The 26486-nt window shown below is 36.5% G+C and overlaps 1 non-coding gene across 1 annotated transcript; it reads right to left on the reverse strand.

Moving 5' to 3' along the window:
• Positions 1-1515: 1515 nt before the first annotated feature.
• On the reverse strand, positions 1516-1622 carry LOC141683194 (small nucleolar RNA R71). Its single transcript, XR_012560157.1, has one exon. It is a non-coding gene; the product is annotated as a small nucleolar RNA R71 (small nucleolar RNA).
• Between the last annotated feature and the right edge of the window lie 24864 nt (positions 1623-26486).

Consider the following 26486-nt stretch of genomic DNA (forward strand, 5'->3'; position numbering starts at 1 on the left):
TAAAACAAAGATTCCAAGTAAAAACAAGATCTTCTTCGCCTTCGTTGAATTGTGCTAAGAACGGTCTTCTTACGGCTCTCCTTGTGCTATGGTATGTCTCTCTTAAAAATGTTCTTATTTCAATATATATATAGTAGCCCTTTACAATCTGGAAGTCTCCCCACTTAGAATCAAATTAGAATCGGGATTCTTTAATTTCGCACCGGTGCGGCCGCGCGCTATCACAGTGCAGGCGCACTCCCTTTCTGGAATCATGGCGCGGGCGCGCGCTAACATAGCGCAGGCGCGCTGTCCTTCTAGGAAAAACTCAGATTTCATCTTTTTTCCTTGCTGCTTTGAGACGTCTTTCCATGAGCTTTTATTCTAACACCACCTTGACACCAAATTAGCACCAAAATATTGCTAATTCACCTGATTCACAGATTAATGCCTGAAATGCAAAAACACTAGAAAACACGTTGTAACACTTAACAACTTGAGTATAAATGCATCAATTTAAAGCTTATTAGAGCATTATAAAGTGTCATAAATTTCACTCAACAACTAGTTTCGTGTTATCAGATAAGTTTTCATCACTATTTCATGCTAAGGTTAGGAACATTAACTTTGAATGAAGTATTCAATGAAGTTAGAATCCCATGTTTGTCTCATATAGTTAAATCAACCCTTTTTAATCTCTCAGCATTAACTTTGAATGAAGTATTCTTAGTTATAAAATATCTCAACTTGTTATTGTCTTAGCATTGAGCGATAACCATATCATTGTTGCATAAGTGCTTAATCTTAAATTAACCAAAAGAGTCTCTGTGGGAAAGAACTAGAAAGAATTCTATATTACTTCCGAACACGTATACTTGCGTGAATTTTAGCGGTATTTTTTTCCTAACAAGTTTTTGGCGCCACTGCCGGGGACTCGATGTTAATTTTTAGTTTATGTGCTTGTCATCAATGGTCGTTAAAGTCACTGACTCTGATATTTTACTTACTTGGGTACTTGTTGTATTTCATGTACTCTAGAGGGATTTTATGCTAATACGCTCTCGATCTCGCAAGAGAATACTGGATAAAGCAGAGGAAGAAGTTGAAGTAGAAGTTGAGAAAGTTGAAGAAGAAGCACTCGTTACAATGGGAGATCAAATAGCGAATCTGAAGGCTTTGATGTATTATTCTCATCCAAAGATCAATGACATTCAGTCTAGCATTATTAGACCAGCCATCTCGGCTAACACCTTTGAAATCAAGTTTAGCACGATTCAGATGATTCATAATTCAGTTCAGTTTGGGGGTTCTCCTATAGAAGATCCCAACATGCACATCAGAGATTTCATCGAGATCTGTGACACTTTCAAGTTTAATGGAGTTTCTGAATATGCTATAAAGCTGAGGCTTTTCTCATTCTCTCTAAGGGATAAAGCTAAGTGCCGGTTACATTCTCTACCAATAGGTTCTATCACCAAATGGGAGGATCTTGCGCCGAAGTTTTTAACTAAATTCTTCCCTATAGCGAAGACAGCTGCAATCAGAAATGCTCTTACTCAATTTGCGCAGCAATCTGGAGAATCTTTATGTGAGGCTTGGGATCGCTACAAGGAGATGCTTAGGAAGGGTCTTCATTATGGCATGTCTGATTGGATGATCATAAATTGTTTTTACAATGGTTTAGGAACACATTCTAGACCCATGCTCGATGCAACATCAGGTGGAGCCTTATGGGCTAAGAGCTATGATGAAGCCTATGAGTTGATTGAGCTGATGGATGCTAATGAATACCAGAACCCAACTCAGAGAATGCCTCAAGGAAAGGTAGCAGGAGTTCTGGAAGTGGATATAGCTACTGCTATAGCTGCTCAGCTTCAAGCTTTGACGATGAAGGTGGATTCTTTGGCTAATTATGGAGTTAATCAGATCACAAGTGTTTTTGAGCTTTGTGCAAGTGCGCATGAGACTGATCAGTGTGTTATTTCTAGTGAATCATCTCAGTTTGTAAGCAACTTTCAGAGGTCACAACAACCAGCTCCAGCCACTTATCATCCCAAGAACCGCAATCATCCTAACTTCAGTTGGAGCAACAATCAGAATGCGGTACAACAGCCTTATCAGCAGTATGCAACAAAGCAATATAACCCTCCTAGTTTTCAACAACCGTAATATGCACCAAGACAACAACTCCAACTTCAGCAACTACCACAATCTAATGAAAAATCTGAATTGGTGGAATTGAGGCTCATGTGCATGAGCCAAGCGGTTTCTATCAAGACTCTGGAGAATCAAATTGGACAAATTGTCAATGCTTTGTTGAATCGACAACCTGGTACACTCCCTACTAACACAGAAGTTCCAGGAAAGAGGGAAGCAAAAGAGCAGGTTAAGGAAATTACATTGAGGTCTGGCAAGGTTGCGAACCCCGAAAAATCTCAAGTTCCAGAATCTGAAGTTGTGGCTGAAGAAGATGTGCAGAAGGAAGCAGGGGTAGAACCAAGGAAGAAAGCTGTTGTCAACACTCCTCCTGAGGGTAATACAGGGGAAAAACAGGTCTATCTTCCACCTCCTTTTTCTAAGAGGCTGTAGAAGCAAAAGCTGGATAAGCAATTTGCTAAGTTCTTGGAAGTTTTCAAGAAACTTCATATCAACATACCTTTCGCTGAAGCTCTTGAACAAATGCCTAGTTATGTGAAGTTTATGAAAGGTATTATCTCTTGGATAGTGAAGCTCGATGACTTAGAGACCGTTGGTCTCACGGAGGAATGCAGTGTTGTGCTGCAACCGAAGTTGCCTCTGAAGCTTAAAGATCCGGGCAGCTTCACCATTCCTTGCACCATCGGAAAATTGTCTTTCGACAAGTGCTTATGTGATTTGGGAGCTAGAATTAATCTGATGCCTTTGTCTATCTTCAAGAAATTGGGTTTACCTGATCCAAAGCCTACTTATATGTCCTTGCTTGCACAATCTTGGTTTAGTGTTGAAAAGGTGTGTTGAGACCAATCTGGTTCTCATGTAATATCCCATATTTTCAGATATTATTATTATTATTATTTGAAATTATTTATGTGATTTTATGTGAATTTTAGTGAATAATATGATAATTGGAGTTGATGTTTGGATGTTTATATATGATAAATTTTGAGTATTTTAATTTTTATATGTCCATAATTAAATATAGATAATCGTGATATTTTTCTAGTAATTTTTGGCCTATTATATGATTTTACAATGATTTATGGATTTATAAATTATTTTCTAAGCATTTATAAAACTATTTTATATAAAGTCGGGCAACCTCAACCGTTTTTACATTTTTACAACCCGAAACTCTTCGGAAAACTCCCACATAACCTAATCTGGATATTCTGAACATTTTCCGTGTTTTATCTTTTTCAATCTGGATTACGGTTTGACCCGTACGCGTCCCCACGTACAATTTTCGATACGATAATCATTTCAGTAGATCAATAAAACTCGTATTCTCGAGAGACGGGATATTTTTACATTACTTTCTCATAGGGTGTTTTATAAAAAGCCCGGTTTTGATAATTATCGAAATTTGGTACTAAATTGTATCATTTCTATGGTTCCTTAGCGGCTAAGTAATCTATTTTTGGATCTGATATGATCTAATGGGATACTCGTTACGTGTTTAAATGGCATTTATAAGAATCGACCCGTAATTTGGACGCTTATTTATTTCTGTATTTATCGGGTTACTCGCTTTATCTCATTTTATGTGCGTTTGAATGCATTTTATGTGTTTTCAGGATTTTATGTTAATTTAGGAAGCGTTTCTGTTTTTCAAAAATAAACGAACCGGGACCCCACTAGAACGTTAAAGTCGATAAAATTCTTATTTTTATTTTACTATTTTTAAAATTATTCCCGTAATTATTATTTTGGGGCTTAATTATTTAATTATGGGAATAAAAACACCCTAAATTGATTTTTGGGTATTTATTTTCCAGAAAATATAAATAGCCTAAGTTATTTATTTTATTTCATTTTAATTCATTAAAAAACAAATTCAAGAACAAGGTTGTGGGGGTGAAATTTTGTGCAGAATCTTTGATTGATGATTTTGGAAGCTGTAGTGATCCGTTTTTGATGCTCAACCAAATCAAAGCTTATTTCAAGCTCTTTAATTTGATATCACTTTTGCAATCTGAGGTTTGTTATTGATTAAAGTCGAATTTTGATGTTCTTGGTTTAAAATCGAGTTATGATTATTGATGATTGTTTTTGAGATTATAATCAGCTTTAAAAGGATTGACTGAATCGATTAGTACCTTTGTTTGAATTATTTGAGTTCGGATTTGACTTAGTCGAGTTCTCAAATTTTTGGATTTTTTTCTTTGATCTTTCTGAATTATCAGTGAATGAATTGATGTTATGGTTAATTGTATAAGATTGAGTATTGTTCAGGCTTGATTTTGGCATAAAGATCTTCGAATATGGTGGAGAAGTCGTCGAATTCGACTGTCTCCAGATTATCGCCGGTGTTCATCCTTGAATTTGTCGGACTTTCGATTCCGATGATTGTTTGTGGCTATAGATTTTGCATACGACTTATTGCAGGTGAATAGACTGTACTGAGCTGAAAAACCAGGCCAAATCGTGTTTTTGGGTGCAAATCGGGGCTACCGGAGTTTGGCCGGAGTTATGAACTCGCCGGCCGGATTCGCCGGCCGGATTCTGGGTTTTCCAGTTTCCGGCGGTGGGGTTCATAGTTTTTCCGGCCATGTGCATAACTCCGGCCACCCATGAATATGTCTAAACCCTGAACTGTTTACAAAAGCTGTTTCGGCAATTCTATTTTCAAAAATATATTTCTTTTAATTCTCAAAATCAATTAGTTTAATTTCGAAAATCATTTAGAAATTATTTTAAATTCCAAAGATTATTTTCTGTTATTATTTTTGAAAATCCAATTTGGTAATTATTTATAATTTATTTTAGTTAATTATTTATGAATCTGATTAATTGATTAAATCATTTAATCAATTGATTTTATTTATAAATAGTTAAATAAAATGTAAATTATTTATAATTAAATTCAAATAATTCTTAAAATTATTTTTAAGCTTTTAAAAATAATATTTTGGACTTAAAAATCAATTATTATTATTATTAATTGATTTATTTCTATTTAATTCTTATTTTATTCGTAATAAATAAACCGTTCGTCCGTTTAATACGAAACGAACGTGTATAGACTCAGAAAAATATTCCACTTTAATTAAAAATACTTTTGAGACACAAATCCTTTTGTTTCGAAAGGTCGCTTGTTTTATAAGTCATTCTGAGTCGATTATTGATCGATAAATCATATTTTTGACCCGATTTCAGTTTTAAACGAACCGATTCATATGTGATATGAATTATGTGATATGTGAGTTATATGTTTACGTGATATCTGAATTACGTGCATACGTGGGTCAAGAGTCCTGCGTTTGACTGTCTTCTTTATGTGTGGGCTATCGTATGGGTAGACGATAGGATTTTGACACACAGTTCGTCGAGTTATTATCGTTTAGACGATTAAAATGTTATTTTCTACTTATAGATGTGAGTCTTTCAAGACGATCAGGACAATATGGAATGGATGAAGACTAGAGTTGATTAGTATGGAATATTGAGTAGCAAAACTACATGAGCAGCAGGTCAGAGATTTAGCGAAGTAAAATACGGTGATGCCATGAGATGTCAGAATGAGAGATTGTGTTATTACGAGTGTGTCTAACTGCTAAAAACCCAAAGGCAAGTATCCTTATCATCACTTATTGTTCAAGTGATATTTATTTCAAATCTTCTTATGCAAGAATTACTATCCCTATTCTCAGTTCAGAATAGATAAATGTTTTACATATCGCTGAATTAAATGATTCTGTTTATGCAAATAATCTTCTACTATTCTATGTTCAGAATAACTAAGTGATTTTACTTATCAAATGAATTGATCTATAAAGGTTTTGGATTTTGAGAAAAATGATTTGGTTGCGAGTAATCCTACCAAAGTAAATGGGGGAATAAAATTATTTTGGGTGTCAATTATTATGACCCCTTTTCAATAAAAGATTTTAAGATTGGATCAATGCGTAAGTGACCGGGATGGACGGTCCAGCGGAGGGCTATTTTTAAGTATCATATAAAATATTATGACACAATTTGTGCCACAGGCAGGTATATTGCCTTCTTATTTGAGTAGTCATGTTTTGGGGACATGGTTCTACGAATCATGACCTTGTGCTTTCACACGGGCTGATCAGCATGAGATAGTACATCCGTCGGTGAATGATCCCAATCTTTATTATCATATTTTTTTGATAATCTTAGAGTAAATGATTTATCAACTGTGTCTATTTTGGATTAAAGGTGAAATGCAGTTTTAATTCAGGTTCAGATTTGTGTTGATACTTACTTTGTTGTTAAATATCAATGGTGGTATTAGTATAGATGATTGATATTGACTTCAGTATGGGATGTTATGAGCATCAAAGTTCAGATTGGTATCTAATTTGATATGAAGACAAAATAAGTATTAATATCAAGTGTTCGTTTTTGAATAAAGTTTATGATTCATTCTATAATCGTTATTTCATGTTATTATTGTTTACGATATTTCCGTAAACACGGTTTTACGAGTTTTATTCTCGTCCAGATTCAAAGTATTGCTGAAGCATTTCGCTAGAAAATATCAAAAGGGTTTTGAATACAGTGAGAAACAATTATCCGATTCTTTAATAAATTTTCTGTTTCAGCAATTACGATTTTAAAATGATCTGCGCTATTGCAGATGTCGGTTTAATATCAAAACGACCATATATATATTACAATGATCTGGCTGAGCATTTCTTTCGCTCACACTTGCCTGTTTTCAAATTTAACCTCCAGTGCCAATTAGCTTGCGCTGTTTAATCGCGTAATTCAAGGAAGTAAAGAAGAAGCTTTTGGAAGGTGGTTGGTCCAGGATTGTGAACTAGTGTAAGTTTTATTATGTAAAGTTGTTTATATTATTTTATATTATAGTTGTGTATTGTATAGCTGGGCCTAGTTACTTCTTTTCAAAGTTATACTAGTGGGTTTAGTATTGAGTTGGAATTTATTGAAAAGAGTTTTAAAAGAATGTGAAAAATTTATTTATGGAATTTGGATATCTTGTTTCTAGAACTGTAACCTTAAAAGATCTTGGATTAGTATCTTGGATTAGTTTGGGGTCATAGATGCTAAATATTTTCCGCTGGCATTTATTTATTGATTTAATAGGTTATTTTGGATTAATTACATCTTAATTGGGAGAAATGTCACTTTATGGTGCAACAGGGCATCATTCTTGGGCATAAGGTCTCTAGTAAAGGTCTTGAGGTGGACAAAGCCAAGGTGGGGGTCATTGAAAACCTTCCCCCGCCAAATTCTGTTAAGAGAATTCGCAGCTTTCTTCGTCACGCGGGTTTCTATCGGCATTTCATCAAGGACTTCTCTAAAATTTCGAAGCCGTTGTGCAATCTGGTAGAGAAAGATGTCCTATTCATGTTTGATGATGAGTCCATACCTGCTTTTCAGAGCTTAAAGAAGAGTTTGATCACGACACCATTCATAACTGCACCTGATTGGAATGAGCCTTTTGAAATGACGTGCGATGCGAGTGACTGTGCAGTTGGAGTAGTTCTTGGGCAAAGGAAGAACAATATATTTCATGTGGCCTACTATGCTAGTAAGACCCTCAATGGTGCTTAACTGAACTACACTACTACTGAGAGGGAACTCTTAGACATTGTCTATGGTTTTGAGAAGTTTTGATCTTATTTACTTGGGACGAAGGTGACAGTTTTCACTGATCATGCTGCAATTCGCTATCTCGTCTCAAAGAAGGACTCGAAGCCTAGATTGATTTGATGGGTTCTTTTACTTCAGGAGTTTGAGTTAGAGATCAAGGATAGAAAAGGTACTGGGAATCAAGTTGTAGATCATTCCTCTTGTTTAGAAGTTCCAAGTGCAACTTCATAGGATAAGACATTGATAAATGAGTATTTTCCCGATGAGCAGTTATTTGGGGTACAAGCAGAAGAACCGTGGTTCGTAAATATTGTGAACTACCTTGTGAGCAACGTTATGCCCCCATACTTAACTTATGCTCAAAAAAAGAAGTTTCTTCATGAAGTGAAGTGGTATATGTGGGATGAGCCATTTTTATTTCGGCTAGGAGCTGACCAAATCATCAGGAGATGTATTCCGTACAGCGAGACGGAGGGTATCTTGCGAGACTGACATTCAACTGTTTATGGAGGCCACTATGGTGGAGAAAAGACAACAGCTCGTATCCTTCAAGCAAGATTCTTCTGGCCGGCATTGTTTAAGGATGTGCATCAGTTCATTTTGAAGTGTGATCGATGCCAATGTATTGGTAATATGACCAACAGGGATGAGATTCCTCTTAATGTGCTTCTCGAGGTTGAGGTCTTCGATGTATGGGGAATTGACTTTATGGGGCCATTTGTCTCATCTTGTAATAATCAGTATATCTTGTTGGCGGTCGATTATGTGTCAAAATGGGTGGAAATTAAAGCTTTACCGATAAATGATGCGAAGGTAGTGCTCAATTTTTTTTACAAGTAGATATTCACAAGATTTGGAACTCCAAGAGTAATAATCAGTGACGAGGGATCGCATTTCTGCAATTGCAAGTTCACTTCTATGATGCAGAGATATAATGTGAATCATCGCATTGCTACAACCTACCATCCTTAGACTAATGGTCAAGATGAGGTATCTAACGGAACGATCAAGCATATTCTAGAGAAAGTTGTATGTCCATCAAGAAAGGATTGGTCTTTGAAGCTGGATGAAGCTATTTGAGCATATCGAACAGCATTCAAGACTCTTCTAGGCATGTCGCCATTTCAATTGGTTTGTGGTAAAGGATGTCATTTTCCTGTGGAGCTAGAACACAAGGCATATTGGGCTTTGAAGAAACTGAACCTTGATCTGACTACAGCTGGTAAGAAAATGATGCTTCAATTAAATGACCTCGACGAGTTCCGACTTCAAGCGTATGAGAACAACAAAATGTATAAGGAGAAAGTTAAGAGTGGCACGATAGGGGTCTAGTGCTCAAATCATTCATGTCGGAGAAACAATTTCTTTTGTTCAACTCTCGTCTCCGTTTTTTTCCTGGAAAATTGAAGTCGAGCTGGTCAGGGCCATTTGTTGCCAAAACTGTGTTTCAAAATGGAACGGTGGAGATTTTTGAGAATGATCCAGGCTAGGCATTCAAGGTAAATGGATAGCATTTGAAACATTACTATGGGGATACGGCAAACCGTGAAGTGGTTAGTGCCATTTTATTGGCAACTTGATCTCGGGATTCTACGTCAAGCTAGCGGCGTAAACCAAGCACTTCTTGGGAGGAAACCCAAGCTTCTTGTACATTAATAGGTAAGAAAAGTAGAAAGAAATAAGAAAATCAAAGAAAAAAGGGTATTTTTTCTAGTAGCACAATGCGCCCACGTTGTCTAGCGGGGCGGCCGCGCTGAACAGCAGTAGCTGTGCGCGCCCGCGCTTGGATGCGGGGCAGCCGTGCTGGATTTCCAGAAGCATGGCACGCCCGCGCTCCCAGGAGGGGCGGCCGCGCTGAGTCTCTACCGAAAAAAAATACACACAACTGTTATATCCCCTATTCATACCCGAATTTTACTCCTCAAAATCACACATTACCCCCACTAATCCCATAATCAATTTCACTTCTATTCTAAACCTAATTCTTAATTCCATATATATACACATACCTCCATATATCCATCTCCATCATTTACATATTCTCAAACACTAAATCTCTCTAAAATACATCTCTTATCTCACTTATTCAATTCCAATGGCACCCAAGAGAGGCTGACATCAAGACAGCAGTAGCAGCACTAACCTCGCCACTACCGATTCTTCGAGTATTGGTGGTTCGAGACCTCGATTTATGACTCCGTAGGGTGAAGCGGAGTATACAAGGCTGTTGTCGAAGCCGATAGTGATGGAGAGGGGTTTCCTACCCTCGGGCAAGGATGGTAAGCTTCTTGAGATGATTTTGGAGATGGGATGGGTTTCCTTATTTGAGACACTCGCGGCTGTGCCTATGAGTGTTGTTCGTGAGTTTTATCTGAATACGAAGGCTGGCAAGAATGGGTATTCGGTGGTGCGAGGGTTGACTGTGGACTACAACCTGGAGGCTATTCGCAGGGTCATCAACCAACCTGTGAGGAGGCCAGAGCAGGAGAAGTGGGTTAACAAGACGGGGTATGATTTTGATTTGGATCTTATTGTGGCTATGCTGTGTGTCCCGAAGACACATTGGAAGTTCAAGAGGGGATCAAACGAGTATGCCAACTTCCCCGCTTCATGCATGAACAGGTTTGGGCGTGCTTGAAATACTTTTATTTGTGTGAACATTATGCCTTCATCTCATGTGCATGATGTAACTGTGGATCGTACGAAGTTGTTGTGGAGGATATTACAGGGAGATTATGTGGATCTTGGGTCGGTTATTCATCAGGGCATTCTGAGGTTTTTTCGTGGAAGCACTACGGGGTCTATCCCTTATGCCTCGATTATGACCAAGTTTTGTGTGGCGGTGGGTATTCATTGGCCCGCACACGAGCAGCTTCAGTTACCGAGCACTCCCATCTACAGTTCTACGATTTTGAGCATGCAGGAGTGGTATGGTGGGAAGGCTGACGAGAAAGGACTCGGGTACACCTATGTTCACTTGCCGGGTGGACAGCCAACTGATCAGAAATATGCTGGTGGTTCTTCTCAGGCACGCAGAGCAGCGTGGAGACATCAGATAGGAGAGCCTAGTTCTTCACAGCAGCAACAGCAAGAGGCAGAGGATAGTGTTGGTTTGGGTTCAGTGCAGTATAGGCATTTGACGAGGCGGATGGATGCGAAGTATGAGTCGCATAGCAGGTTTGCCCAGGATACTCAGGCATTGGGTACATTTTTCCGAGCCACGGGGGTTGATATTCTGTAACACCCCCAAATCCGGGGTCGGGGATCCGGGTTGTCACGAGTTCCATTTCCCTTAATAACACCCAATCTTAATAAATTATCAACTACTATGTACTGTGACCCCACAATAAACACACACACCACAAGTTATAGTCTCAGAGATGAATATCCAAAAATAATCACAAGTCGTTTTATTCCACAATTATATGCCAATACACCTTAAAAGGTTTTCTGAATAAATTTACATTTTCTTTGCCATTATTACAATTCATATTATACATAAGTCTGGTACATCAAAAGCTGAAAGCTTAGCCTATTGGTAGTTCCTACCTCAGCTACAGCGGCATCAACGCTTCCAGAAGACGGCAGAACGTTTTCTAACCGCTTGCGAATAGGGAGCTTGGTCCTGTTCATCTTGTATATCTGATGTTGTGTGATGAAAGAAGAAAGCAAGGGTGAGCAGCAAGCCCACCAAAATAATATGTATAATGATTAACAATATATGAGCCTTCTCATAGTACTCATGAAAATCTTGGTCAAAAGAAATGAACCAAGTTTGATATCTTAATGCGATGAAGTCGCAAAATATTCAGTATATATATATACATATATACTTTTCAAAATATTGGAAGTCCTCTTCCATGCATAATACACACAGAGTTCCAGTGTATAACTGTATAAAAATATCATTGCAAGGTGATCTCATATATCTAACCTTGTATCAACGTTTTTCTGAAAATCTTTGTCATGCATAAGATAATCATTTACTAGATATAAGTTTAAAAGATGAAGTTACAAGATACTCCAATATACTTATATCTTTTCCAAATACTACTTGAACTACCACCGTTCAAGTTATAATTAGTTTCAAAAGTTCATCACACTGATGAGACTACAAGATAAGACTTGAATAGATTCAATCTTTGAAATATTTTGAAGGAAATGAAGTTATGATATACTTCATTAAGTCGCGATATATATATACACCTATATATATACATACGTTTCCTGAAAACCTCTGTCATGTAAAGTATGAACAGAATTGCAATATCCAATAAATTTGGAAAGGAAAGAATTTTTGGCATAAACCTGATATCTTGCTGATCAAGCAAAGATACCAATAAGTAACCTTTTCTACTAGTAGATGGATGAATCCCCCACCGGTCATCACCCTGGCCACATAAGGACCTTGTGCTGGACCGCCACCCGGCCTCTTATGCGCTGATGGACTGCCACCCAGCCACTTACACTTTGATAGACCGTACCCCGGCCTGTCGCTTATGCCGACTCAATTAGATGGGCTTACTTCCCGAACATTGGGTAAGTAATCAATTCATTTGTTTTCTCAAAATAGCAACCACGTTGCGAATGTAAAATGCACCACAGAGCTGGATCCCCCAGGTTTTGAGCGAGTATTTAAATCCCCTTTGAAAGGAAGATCTTAAATATAAAAAATGAGTTTTGGGGTCCACTCTAACTTTAAAAATCATTTTGAAGACTCGAAAATATTTTTTAAGAATGTTTGGAGTACTGCTGATTTATTAAAATAAATCAGTCCCGATATATTAGAAAATATCTGAATATTATTATTTAAATAATATTCTCATAAAGATAATCCTTATAAAAATAATCGAAGTAGAAGTTTTAAAACTTATACTTGAAATGGATATTAAATAACCAAAGATATACTTATATGAAAGTACTATCTTTATTTGAATAATCGAAAATAAGTTTGATTATTGACACCTTATTCTTTAATAAAATAAACAATATATTTCAGTAATAAGCGGAGTCATAATATCTCGAATGAATATTATAAATAATATTCATTAAATAAAATAAAGGAGTCATACATCCTCAAATGAATATTCAAATAATATTCAATTAATAAAATAAAAGGAGTCATAAGCCCTCGAATGAATATTCGAAATAATATTCAATAATAAAATAAAGGAGTCATAAGTCCTCGGATGAATATTCGAAATAATATTCAATAATAAAATAAAGTTATCGAATAAACCTTATTCGATTAATAGTTTTGAAAACTATAACCATATATATATATAAATATATATATATAAAATCTACTCGGGATCCTCGACTCCCGGTTTTAGAAAATGTTTTCATCTTTGGGTCCCTATACTAAGGGTATATGCAAATTACTGCTATTCTCTAGCATATGTATTATCAACTGAACCAACAGATATATATGGCAAGAATACGAAACAGGCATGCATATATATACCATAACAGCATGCTTCAATATATCGCAATATTTGCTAATTAACCAACATGCATCTATCGCAAGATAATGCATATACATATATACATCACAACAACAGTATAACAGATAGAAAACTTGCCTGAGCGACTGGGGGTTACGAATGGCTCGGGACGAGTCTGGTAACCTATAAGCAACAAGTAAGTTGGAATTAAACCAAAGTCACTTGTAAATCTATACTCTAACCAACTCAGACTCTAACGCTCGTTTTGCGCTTAACGATTTACTTAAGTCGCTCGAGTACCCTCGGCTCCACCATTTTTAATAAATTACCCATTACGAGTTTTAAAGCGATTCTTTCGCGAGTGCCTTACCATTTTCCTAATATACTTTACATAAATGATTCATACTCCAATTAGTCCTTTAGGGTCCTTAACCAATGTTTCAAAGTAAAGCGAGGGATAATGTTTTGTTCACGAAACGCCGTTACTTAAAACGACTGTTTCTCCTAAACCGTACATCGGAATCAAACGAACTACATATCAAAACGAAGCTCGTAACATGAACTATCTAATCATGGCAATGGTCAAAACCTAGCAGGGAGTTCTCGGGTCCTAATGTTATGAACAAAAGCAGTCTAAAGTAAATCGGACATTACGACGGCTATGTTTACGCGATTTCCCAAATTTTATACCATTCAATTCCATCACCCAACAACCCCAATCCATTCATACCATCAAAGTCCATCCATATCACATCCTAACAGCCCCAAAACCCAATATTATCAACTTTATACTACCCTCAAACATGAACTAAAAGCTATACTTAAGTTCATTAACCAATAATCAAGATTTACAACTTCAAACTCATTACAAATCCAACCACACTCTAAGTATACAAGGATCATGCCCCTCATGAACTATAACAATCAAAACCATTCCTAATACTCAAAAGTAAAGCTAGGGTTTGAAGTTTTATACCTTCTTGAAGCTTTTAATCAATGAAAGATCCTTGGAATGCCCATGGAAGCCTTGATCTATGCTTAAGCTACCTTGTCCTTACAAATAAAATCAAGAATCAAAAATTTGTTCTTGAAAGTTACTATTCACCCTAAACTTTTAGGAATTGATTAACTAGGTAAATCTTGGATTCTTGGATCCAAACTTATAGCATAACTAAGTTATAAATTATGGAAGCTAAAGAAACAAACCTTATAATTTTTGAAGGTGTGTAGCTTGAGTTTTTGAAAAACTCCTCCTTATTTTTCTTCAAAAAGCCGAGAGCATGAAGAAGAAGAAAGAGAGATTTTTGTGTTTTTGCTTTGATTTGATTTTTGGTTGGTTGTTTTTGTTTTGTTTTAGGTCAATTACCCATTTACCCTTGATTTTGTGTGGTTAATATTCTACCACATTTCCTTCCCTCTTATGTCATGCTTGCATCACTTTGTGATGTCATCACCCCTCCTTTGTCCTCTTTCTATTGGTTGGATGACATCATCCCCTCTAATCTCTTTGATTAACTTCCTAATTGTTTGCCTAATGACCGTTGATCTGTTATACGGTTCGCTTAACTTTCGTTCTCGTTTATCGTTTGAGGGATCATACCCGGGATCTTATTACTTGGGTTCCCTTAACCTTTCTCCATACATTATATTCCTTTTATGATCCTCTCTTATAATCCTTGAATTTAAATCCTTTTAATCATGTTACCTTATACTCAATTCTTTCCGTATCTAGTGGATTTCCAGGAAAAATCAAAGTGTTCGGAATTGGATTCTGACGATCTTTACATACACTTATATACCATATAGAGTACTAATAAAATCTCAGAATATCCATAAAAGAACCCCTACCTAGTGTGGCATGAAAAGTTTTCTCATTCAGCAAAAACACTATTCATAAGGGTTTCAAAAAATTTCCAAAAATTGGGGTTATTACAGTCTCCCCTCCTTAAAAGGATTCCGTCCCGGAATCAGATAGAAAATGAATAGGGATACTCTCTTAGCATTGCACTTTCTAACTCTCGAGTAAATTTTCCCACATTATGGTCCTACCACCAAACTCTGCCTAGTTTGATAATCCTTCTCCTAAGCACTTGTTCCTTTTCACTCTATAACCCTTCCTGGTTGCTCCATATAGGTTACGTCGGGTTGCATGTCTATGCGCTCATATGCCCCTATTTATCTGGCATCTGAATTACACTTCCTTAATATTGATACGTGAAACACGTTACGATCTGCTACATGTTCGGGGTTAGGGCTAGCTCATATGCTATCCTCCCAATACGTCTTAATATATCCAAGGGTCCAACAATTCGTGGACTTAGCTTTCATTTCTTTCCGAACCTCATCCTTCCTTTCCAAGGGAATACCTATATCAACACTAGGTCCCCTCCTTCCTATCCCTTGTCCTTTTGTGTCAAATCAACATACTTCTTATGTCCATCTTGGGCTACTACCAGTCGTCCTCTGATTAAATCTATTAAATCCTTGGTCCTTTGGACCACTGCTGGTCCGAGCATCTTGCGCTCTACATCTTCATCCTAACCACAAGGGAGATCGACATTGTCTTCCCTCAAGGATCTCATAAGACGACATCTCGATACCTGACATACGATCTATTATCGTGAGAAAACTTAATCCGTGTTAAGTGATCATTCTAGTTTCTTTCAAGTCTATTGCACAGACTCTCATTATAGCTTTTAGCATTAGAGCTTTTGCTTCTCAATACCCATTCTTTTCCAGTTCGTAATCGCTACTACCTTCCGTTCCTAATATTATACGGGTTATTCTTTTGCTCGCTAGCGTTCTATAACCTTTTAATAACCTCGTCAACCTTAGTATCACGAATGTGTTTCCATTCCGAATACCACCACAACTTTACTACTCCTTTTTCAGCTGCTTCTATCTTCGAAAGCTTAATCCTTCATATAGAAGTAAAAAAATTTATTGAGAGATCACTATGATCATGAACACTTGTTATATCGCATAGTTAGTACAGAGGGTGGCCAGCCTTTAGTACTTGACAAGCAATTAAACAACATGCGGTATCCTACTAGGCTTCTATCACAAAGATAGATAGTCATTCGGCAATACCTCCCCTTCTGGAAGGGTTGTTCTTCTCAGCTTACATGAAATGAAAAGAAGAGAAAAGAACGAACTGAAGAGAATTATATATATGTAAAAAAATATTGCCATAAAATATCTGGCTTGGAATCTACCTCTGAACTATAGAGGTTTGTCATAGGAGAACAAAACATATACGTATATATATCAACATCAAGTATTATCGCATCGCATTTCACATGCTTAAATATTTTTGCTATTCCGTCCATCATTCTATGGACCCATGCTCTTCCTCGAGCTTATACGCAATCACCTTTGAAACTCCCTCGACATTGAAAATCGAATCTGGGATCTTATTCTAGACATCATCGTTACTAGAATTCTATGCTTGCACCGCAACCTTCCTCATATAGTCATACGACCCTCTATTGATAAGGAGGAATAAATATTCAATAGGTAAATAATCTACTTAATTAGTCTATTCAATGATAACTTATACATCACCACGACCCGATTAGTGGTACTCAACCTCAACATCCATTCCAATACAACTCTCACGGTTGTAATCAGCTCATTACTCACAGAATCATTGCTGCATTACTATGGTCCACCACTGACCTACTGTCGTCATTCACATTCCATGAAATCTTAATATCCAACCATACGGAGTCCATACATGTCGTATAGAATCCTTCTAAGGAGTTAACATAATCACCATTCATGATTCATGGAGAACACTCCAGATCCTGGCGTACTTTCATGACATGAAGCAGATAAAATTGCAGAAGAGTTTCAATCAAAGCAACGATAGCAGGTTAATACCATTCTTAATCATATGCCTTCAATAGAAGACTTAACTCAAAGGTTTGTTTAGTCCTTTTTGAAATATGGTCCTGGCTTATTCTCAAGATAGGACCTTCTAAGATAGATAGCCCACTCATGGCGATTACACGAATTAAACCTTTACCCAACTACTATTACGGTTGAGTATTGTACAGTCATCAGAAGGAATGTCAATCTTCCGAACCATAATACAACCTTTCCGGCTTCGACCATCATCACTGTATTCCTCTCGCACGAGCGCCTATAATTATCCTCTTACATTTAAAGTGTCGGCCACCTCTTTGGCCTTTCCTGATAGTAAAATTTCCTTACAATCAACGTCATTTTAACCACCCCCAACTAAATTTTTTATCTCATTTCAATCACTGCTTATTTGAAAATGCTTTTCTTAAATCCTGGTGAGAGAAAAAAAAATCACCATTTTTCCATAAGTCATTGCCTTAGTCTTTAGATGTGAACATTGTCACGACTGACTCTCGATCATACTTAGGACGTCTCTTATCTTGGGTCCTTCTTGTTTTCACCAATCTCGACCTTCATTGGGTTGATCTATACTTTCTCATGGTTCAACACGTGCCCACATGGCATTATTATAATTACGTCATATTTCCTTCCTCAGAATCTCTATTCTTGAGAACTTTGAATATTACCTTTCTCCTTGTAAAACCTCTAAGGTTATCCTTAAATCCTTCAGCAGGTACACCCTAGGCACATGGCATATCAAGATACCATTTACTAATATCAGAATCACTGTCTACATACTTCTGAAAATTTCTCCACTGATCCTTAAAGGTTGTTGTTACCTTAATCTTTTCCAATTCATATTGTCAAAACTCATGCTGTCCCTATTAAAGGTGAAATGCCAACCTTTATTCATTCCCCTAGGATTCATTTTAAGTTACCGATGTTCTATACTTAATTCCACCTTTAAAAGGTACCTGCATCCTTCCATGGATAAATCAAGTCATATATCCCTGACAAGGGTGTCTTATTCAATCATTCCCACCTCGATAGTATATGCCTAATTTCACAATAACATCTGTATTCAAAATGGGGTCAATCAATATGGCCTCCAAAAGATAACAACGGTTATCCGTTTGTCTTGCCTAATTTGGTAACGATAACAAGGATGTTCTGGAAGATATTGGTCGTGTTTAACGTGAACTTCTTCTTAATAATTCCTTATTTACTTTTGTTGTTTATCTCAACAGTCATCTCAATGTTGGGATATCTCTCATACCTGGCGTCTCCCTTTCTGGATATCATGCCACCGGTCTTACACTTCACATTCTTGAAGGTCACTTCCTTCATCCAATTTTTCCTAATTTCTTATTTTCTTGTCTCCTTAGTCTATCCGCGTCTCAATATTTATCCTTCGAACTATCTCAAGGTTTCCTCGAATCCTCCCAACTTACAGGGGATAAAATATATGTATCTCTTATTCCCTCAACCATCAATTTTAACTCATGGTGAATCACCCTCATCCTGACGAATGCATACTTTTCTATTTCTATTGCTACGAGTCTTTAGGGTTTCCTCATACCCAACTCCCTTATCATTCCTCAAACTCTATTGCCGTTATATTCCTTTCCACTTCAATTTCTTTTTATTTTCCTTTATCTTATCATTATTTCATGAACCAACACAACATAAGCATTGATTTCAAACATCCCGTCATTCTGGATTCGTGTCCTCCAGAAACGAATCTTGATAATTTTTACAACTTAAATTCATAATTTATCATACTCGTCTGCCTTTGTTCTGACACTAAAGCTTTTACACTATCTCCATAACCTTTGGAATTACTTTCCCGAAAACAATTGACTAAACTTAAATCAGTTTATTCTAACCTCTGGCTCCGTGCCTTTCTTGGTCTTTCATCAGCGGGTGGTCTCTCTCTTAGGAGGCTAAGTGACAAAAACAGTCTTTTGGGGTTCGTCAATCATTTAGAATCTCAAATGATTCCTCTATTTCCTTTAGCCAGGCCCTCGCCTCGGCTGGGCCAGCTTGTTCCTTGGAACTCTGAGAGCTTAGCGACTTAAAGAACCTGAAAGAATTTCTCACCGCATTGTTTCCTCAGGGTGGTGGTTGGGGATAATAGTATAAGTTCTGTCTAGACAGGTCCATAAATTTTCGTATAGGAGTACCGTCTCGGGTCTCCTTTCCTTACTCGACTTCTGTTTCCTTAGTCTGAACATTCCCTCCTCCTCCCCATAATTGGGGTCATCCTACATATTTTAAATCCTCATTTTCCACTTCATCATGTTATGGGTTTCTTCTATCTTGATGGCGACCTCCCTGACTATCACGTTCAGGGTTTGCTCTAAATCTTATTCCTCAAACTAGCTTTCATCTAAGATCTCATCTTTAAGTTCTTGAACATTTGGAACCCAAATTCTGTAGGAATGCCTCATTATTCTCTTATCATCTTTCTCGGTATTAATCTCTTATCTATTTGTTGGCTTTCTGCCTTCATTCATCACTTTTTCTTGGCACAATAATAAATTTTCCAATAATTCAGACCGCATAGCGATCTCAAACAGCTTTTCGGTACCGGCTCCGGTTACCTTCACTTCTATTTCCATTTTCTCAAAATCTCTTATAAACTCTCCCAAAGACATTATTATCTTGAGTCTCTCCTTTTTACTAAGGGCATCAGCCACCACATTGGCTTTCCCTAAATGATAAAGAATCTCCCAATCATAATTCTTGATTAGCTCTAACCACCTCATTTGGCGCATGTTGAGCTCTTTCTACGTGAAAATGCACTAGAGCACTTATGGCTTCTGTAAATCTCGCACTTCTATCCATACAGGTAGTGCCTCCAATCTTTAGGGCAAAACTATTGCCATGAGCCCAAGCTCATGGGTGGGGATATCGAATTTTATATTCCCTTAATTGTCTTGACGCGGACGCGATTATCTTGTTGTGCTGTATAAGAAGCACCCTAATTCCTTATGCGAAGCGTCACTATACTTCACAAAATCTCCTTTTCTGTCTGGCAACGCCAGCATAGGGGCCGTCACCAACCTTTGCTTCGGTTCTTAAAAGTTGTTCTCGCATTTCTCTGTCCATTCGAACTTCTCAGTCTTACGAGTAAGCCGCGTTAAAGGGGGCTACTATCTTTACAAACTTGAACGAACCTCCGGTAGTGATCGACCAATCCTACCTCTGGTAGTTTCCCTAACCATGGTCATCAATTCCTCAGTGGTCCTTTATTCATTCTTGTCAGGATACTTCACCGGATCCTCCTCAGTAACAATCCCTTCTAGGACAACATCCTCAACCGTTACATCCTCAATATCAACATCATCCGGTCCTGCGTTAGGAAGTTCTATCTGATCCACTATCCGATCTCCAATTAGTAATAAAATATCATCGCGTTGTTGCTCCTCAATCTCAGGGTTCGGAGTCCCGCTACCATATACGATAACGAACTACGCTTCTATCGCTACATTTATAACGGTTCCCATAAGGGTTTTAACTGTCAGTACGACATTAGGTAGTCCGACTATGAACTTGGCAAGAGTTCTTATTTATCTTAGTGAACTTATTATCTTAACGTCACATCATCTCTGAGGTTTATAATGCTTAGCTCTGATACCACTTCTGTAACACCCCCAAATCCGGGGTCGGGGATCCGGGTTGTCACGAGTTCCATTTCCCTTAATAACACCCAATCTTAATAAATTATCAACTACTCTGTACTGTGACCCCACAATAAACACACACACCACAAGTTATAGTCTCAGAGATGAATATCCAAAAATAATCACAAGTCGTTTTATTCCACAATTATATGCCAATACACCTTAAAAGGTTTTCTGAATAAATTTACATTTTCTTTGCCCTTATTACAATTCATATTATACATAAGTCTGGTACATCAAAAGCTGAAAGCTTAGCCTATTGGTAGTTCCTACCTCAGCTACAGCGGCATCAACGCTTCCAGAAGACGGCAGAACGTTTTCTAACCGCTTGCGAATCGGGAGCTTGGTCATGTTCATCTTGTCTATCTGATGTTGTGTGATGAAAGAAGAAAGCAAGGGTGAGCAGCAAGCCCACCAAAATAATATGTATAATGATTAACAATATATGAGCCTTCTCATAGTACTCATGAAAATCTTGGTCAAAAGAAATGAACCAAGTTTGATATCTTAATGCGATGAAGTCGCAAAATATTCAGTATATATATACATATATACTTTTCAAAATATTGGAAGTCCTCTTCCATGCATAATACACACAGAGTTCCAGTGTATAACTGTATAAAAATATCGTTGCAAGGTGATCTCATATATCTAACCTTGTCTCAACGTTTTTCTGAAAATCTTTGTCATGCACAAGATAATCATTTACTAGATATAAGTTTAAAAGATGAAGTTACAAGATACTCCAATATAATTATATCTTTTCCAAATACTACTTGAACTACCACCGTTCAAGTTATAATTAGTTTCAAAAGTTCATCACACTGATGAGACTACAAGATAAGACTTGAATAGATTCAATCTTTGAAATATTTTGAAGGAAATGAAGTTATGATATACTTCATTAAGTCCCGATATATATATACACCTATATATATACATACGTTTCCTGAAAACCTCTGTCATGTAAAGTATGAACAGAATTGCAATATCCAATAAATTTGGAAAGGAAAGAATTTTTGGCTTAAACCTGATATCTTGCTGATCAGGAAAAGATACCAATAAGTAACCTTTTCTACTAGTAGATAGATGAATCCCCCACCGGTCATCACCCTGGCCACATAAGGACCTTGTGTTGGACCGCCACCCGGCCTCTTACGCGTTAATGGACTGCCACCCAGCCACTTACACTTTGATAGACCGTACCCCGGCCTGTCGCTTATGCCGACTCAATTAGATGGGCTTACTTCCCGAACGTTGGGTAAGTAATCAATTCATTTGTTTTCTCAAAACAGCAACCACGTTGCGAATGTAAAATGCACCACAGAGCTGGATCCCCCAGGTTTTGAGCGAGTATTTAAATCCCCTTTGAAAGGAAGATCTTAAATATAAAAAAATGAGTTTTGGGGTCCACTCTAACTTTAAAAATCATTTTGAAGACTCAAAAATATTTTTTAAGAATGTTTGGAGTACTGCTGATTTATTAAAATAAATCAGTCCCGATATATTAGAAAATATCTGAATATTATTATTTAAATAATATTCTCATAAAGATAATCCTTATAAAAATAATCGAAGTAGAAGTTTTAAAACTTATACTTGAAATGGATATTAAATAACCAAAGATATACTTATATGAAAGTACTATCTTTATTTGAATAATCGAAAATAAGTTTGATTATTGACACCTTATTCTTTAATAAAATAAAGAATATATTTCAGTAATAAGCGGAGTCATAATACCTCGAATGAATATTATAAATAATATTCATTAAATAAAATAAAGGAGTCATACATCCTCAAATGAATATTCAAATAATATTCAATTAATAAAATAAAAGGAGTCATAAGCCCTCGAATGAATATTCGAAATAATATTCAATAAAGGAGTCATAAGTCCTCGGATGAATATTCGAAATAATATTCAATAATAAAATAAAGTTATCGAATAAACCTTATTCGATTAATAGTTTTGAAAACTATAACCATATATATATATAAATATATATATATATAATCTACTCGGGATCCTCGACTCCCGGTTTTAGAAAATGTTTTCATCTTTGGGTCCCTATACTAAGGGTATATGCAAATTACTGCTATTCTCTAGCATAGGTATTATCAACTGAACCAACAGATATATATGGCAAGAATACGAAACAGGCATGCATATATATACCATAATAGCATGCTTCAATATATCGCAACATTTGCTAATTAACCAACATGCATCTATCGCAAGATAATGCATATACATATATACATCACAACAACAGTATAACGGATAGAAAACTTGCCTGAGCGACTGGGGGTTACGAATGGCTCGGGACGAGTCTGGTAACCTATAAGCAACAAGTAAGTTGGAATTAAACCAAAGTCACTTGTAAATCTATACTCTAACCAACTCAGACTCTAACGCTCGTTTTGCGCTTAACGATTTACTTAAGTCGCTCGAGTACCCTCGGCTCCACCATTTTTAATAAATTACCCATTACGAGTTTTAAAGCGATTCTTTCGCGAGTGCCTTACCATTTGCCTAATACACTTTACATAAATGATTCATACTCCAATTAGTCATTTAGGGTCCTTAACCAATGTTTCAAAGTAAGGCGAGGGATAATGTTTTATTCGCGAAACACCGTTACTTAAAACGGCCGTTTCTCCTAAACCGTACATCGGAATCAAACGAACTACATATCAAAACGAAGCTCGTAACATGAACTATCTAATCATGGCAATGGTCAAAACCTAGCAGGGAGTTCTCGGGTCCTAATGTTATGAACAAAAGCAGTCTAAAGTAAATCGGACATTACGACGGCTATGTTTACGCGATTTCCCAAATTTTATACCATTCAATTCCATCACCCAACAACCCCAATCCATTCATACCATCAAAGTCCATCCATATCACATCCTAACAGCCCCAAAACCCAATATTATCAACTTTATACTACCCTCAAACATGAACTAAAAGCTATACTTAAGTTCATTAACCAATAATCAAGATTTACAACTTCAAACTCATTACAAATCCAACCACACTCTAAGTATACAAGGATCATGCCCCTCATGAACTATAACAATCAAAACCATTCCTAATACTCAAAAGTAAAGCTAGGGTTTGAAGTTTTATACCTTCTTGAAGCTTTTAATCAATGAAAGATCCTTGCAATGCCCATGGAAGCCTTGATCTATGCTTAAGCTACCTTGTCCTTACAAATAAAATCAAGAATCAAAAATTTGTTCTTGAAAGTTACTATTCACCCTAAACTTTTAGGAATTGATTAACTAGGTAAATCTTGGATTCTTGGATCCAAACTTATAGCATAACTAAGTTATGAATTATGGAAGCTAAAGAAACAAACCTTATAATTTTTGAAGGTGTGTAGCTTGAGTTTTTGAAAAACTCCTCCTTGTTTTTCTTCAAAAAGCCGAGAGCATGAAGAAGAAGAAAGAGAGATTTTTGTGTTTTTGCTTTGATTTGATTTTTGGGTGGTTGTTTTTGTTTTGTTTTAGGTCAATTACCCATTTACCCTTGATTTTGTGTGGTTAATATTCCACCACATTTCCTTCCCTCTTATGTCATGCTTGCATCACTTTGTGATGTCATCACCCCTCCTTTGTCCTCTTTCTATTGGTTGGATGACATCATCCCCTCTAATATCTTTGATTAACTTCCTAATTGTTTGCCTAATGACCGCTGATCTGTTATACGGTTCGCTTAACTTTCATTCTCGTTTATCGTTTGAGGGATCATACCCGGGATCTTATTACTTGGGTTCCCTTAACCTTTCTCCATACATTATATTCCTTTTATGATCCTCTCTTATAATCCTTGAATTTAAATCCTTTTAATCATGTTACCTTATACTCAATTCTTTCTGTATCTAGTGGATTTCCGGGAAAAATCAAAGTGTTCGGAATTGGATTCTGACGATCTTTACATACACTTATATACCATATAGAGTACTAATAAAATCTCAGAATATCCATAAAAGAACCCCTACCTAGTGTGGCATGAAAAGTTTTCTCATTCAGCAAAAACACTATTCATAAGGGTTTCAAAAATTGGGGTTATTACATATTCAGTGGCCCATTTTTGGAGAGGATTCTGTATACCCGCCTCCTGACACTCCAACCGCAGAGGTTGATGATGGTTCTTCTTCCAAGTAGGTATGCCCTGTTCCTTGCTATTACCTTCACTGATGACAGTGAAATGTTTTAGTTTGGGGGTGATAGTTAAGGAATATTTGTGTGTGAGTCCATATAGATGCATATTCGTGATAGTTTAGTTCATATAGTTTGCATATTGGTCATATAGTTATTTGTTTTTATTTTTATTTTGCATATTTGTTATCATGTTAGTACGTTGCATATAGTTGCATTTGCATTATAACATGATCCATTAGGTTACTTTTTCGATTGATTTGTGATATTGATGTGAGTGTAGTGATGTTGTATAGAGGAATGTTAAGTCCTAGCGAATTGATTTGCATGCTAGAAGCAAGAAAATTTTCACTAAGTCTTATAGGTTGCTTGAATGCTAGATCATGATCATTGTTTGTTTGTTTGTCGAGGTTTAATCACTTGTTTATGTTTAGAATGTAAAAGTCATTCGTTTTAGGAGAAAACGAACTTTATAAAACAACCTTATCTTACGGACTATCGAGGAATACGAGAATCACATTAAAATTAAGAATTTAGAATTCTACGAATTAAAATCCAAGTACAAGGTTTCAAAGCATAAAGGATTTATAGGAAAGGGTTTACCCCGAGAATCGCTTACGAAGATTTATCACGAAAACGGATAAACGACCAAGCGAATATGTAAGTGAATAAATAAAGGAACCAAGGCCATGAAAATCCCATCCAAATTAATTAGCAATAAATTATCCAATCTAGCTAATTAAATTAAAAATTAAGTAAAAGATAACATTTCTTAAAATAAGAATTCATGTGTTATAATTAAAATGCCTAGTCAAGTGTGGTGAGCAAGCTAATACCTAGGCTTGAATAAGAAGCATCTTATTGAACACACATTATACATACACAATACATATCACAAATATCATCCAATACTTCCAAAGAAATCCAAACCAATCAACTTTCTCTCTCTCTCTCTCTCTCTTCAAGAACAATGCTGATTTTCAAGAACAGGGAGGAAAGAAAAATTCAAAACTCACATTATACCCATTCAAAATTCACCAAATTTTTACCAAACCTATTTCATATCATGGGTAAGTCAAGAACAAAATTTTAAGACCATCAATGAAGTTTTCAATTTAATAAAAATATTTGAAGTTGAGGGTGAATAGTAACTCCGAAAATCACAAACTTGTTTTCTTGATTTTTCATGAAAGTTTAAGGCTCCTAAAGCTAGACCAAGGCTTCATCAAGGATCTTAGAACTTTAATACGTATTAATAAGCTTCAAAAAAGGTATAAACTTCATCCACTCTTTAATTTACTTGAGTTATAAGATTAAGTTTGAGTTATGTTTAAGTACATGTTGGTCCATTAAGTTTGGATTATAAAAAGTTGCTTTTGGATAGTTGATTGTTATGGATTGATGTTAGTGATGGGTTCATATAGTTTAGAGACTGATCTTTCAAGAAATATGAAGGAATTGGTGTTTGAGTGGTTGTCAATGAAATTAACATAGTTAAAAACGGGAATCGGTTCGCGTATAGCTGTCGTAATGTCTGTTCATATTTAGGATTGTTTTAAGC

This window comes from Apium graveolens, chromosome 1 (assembly GCF_009905375.1).
Source record: "Apium graveolens cultivar Ventura chromosome 1, ASM990537v1, whole genome shotgun sequence".
NCBI classification, from domain to species: domain Eukaryota; kingdom Viridiplantae; phylum Streptophyta; class Magnoliopsida; order Apiales; family Apiaceae; genus Apium; species Apium graveolens.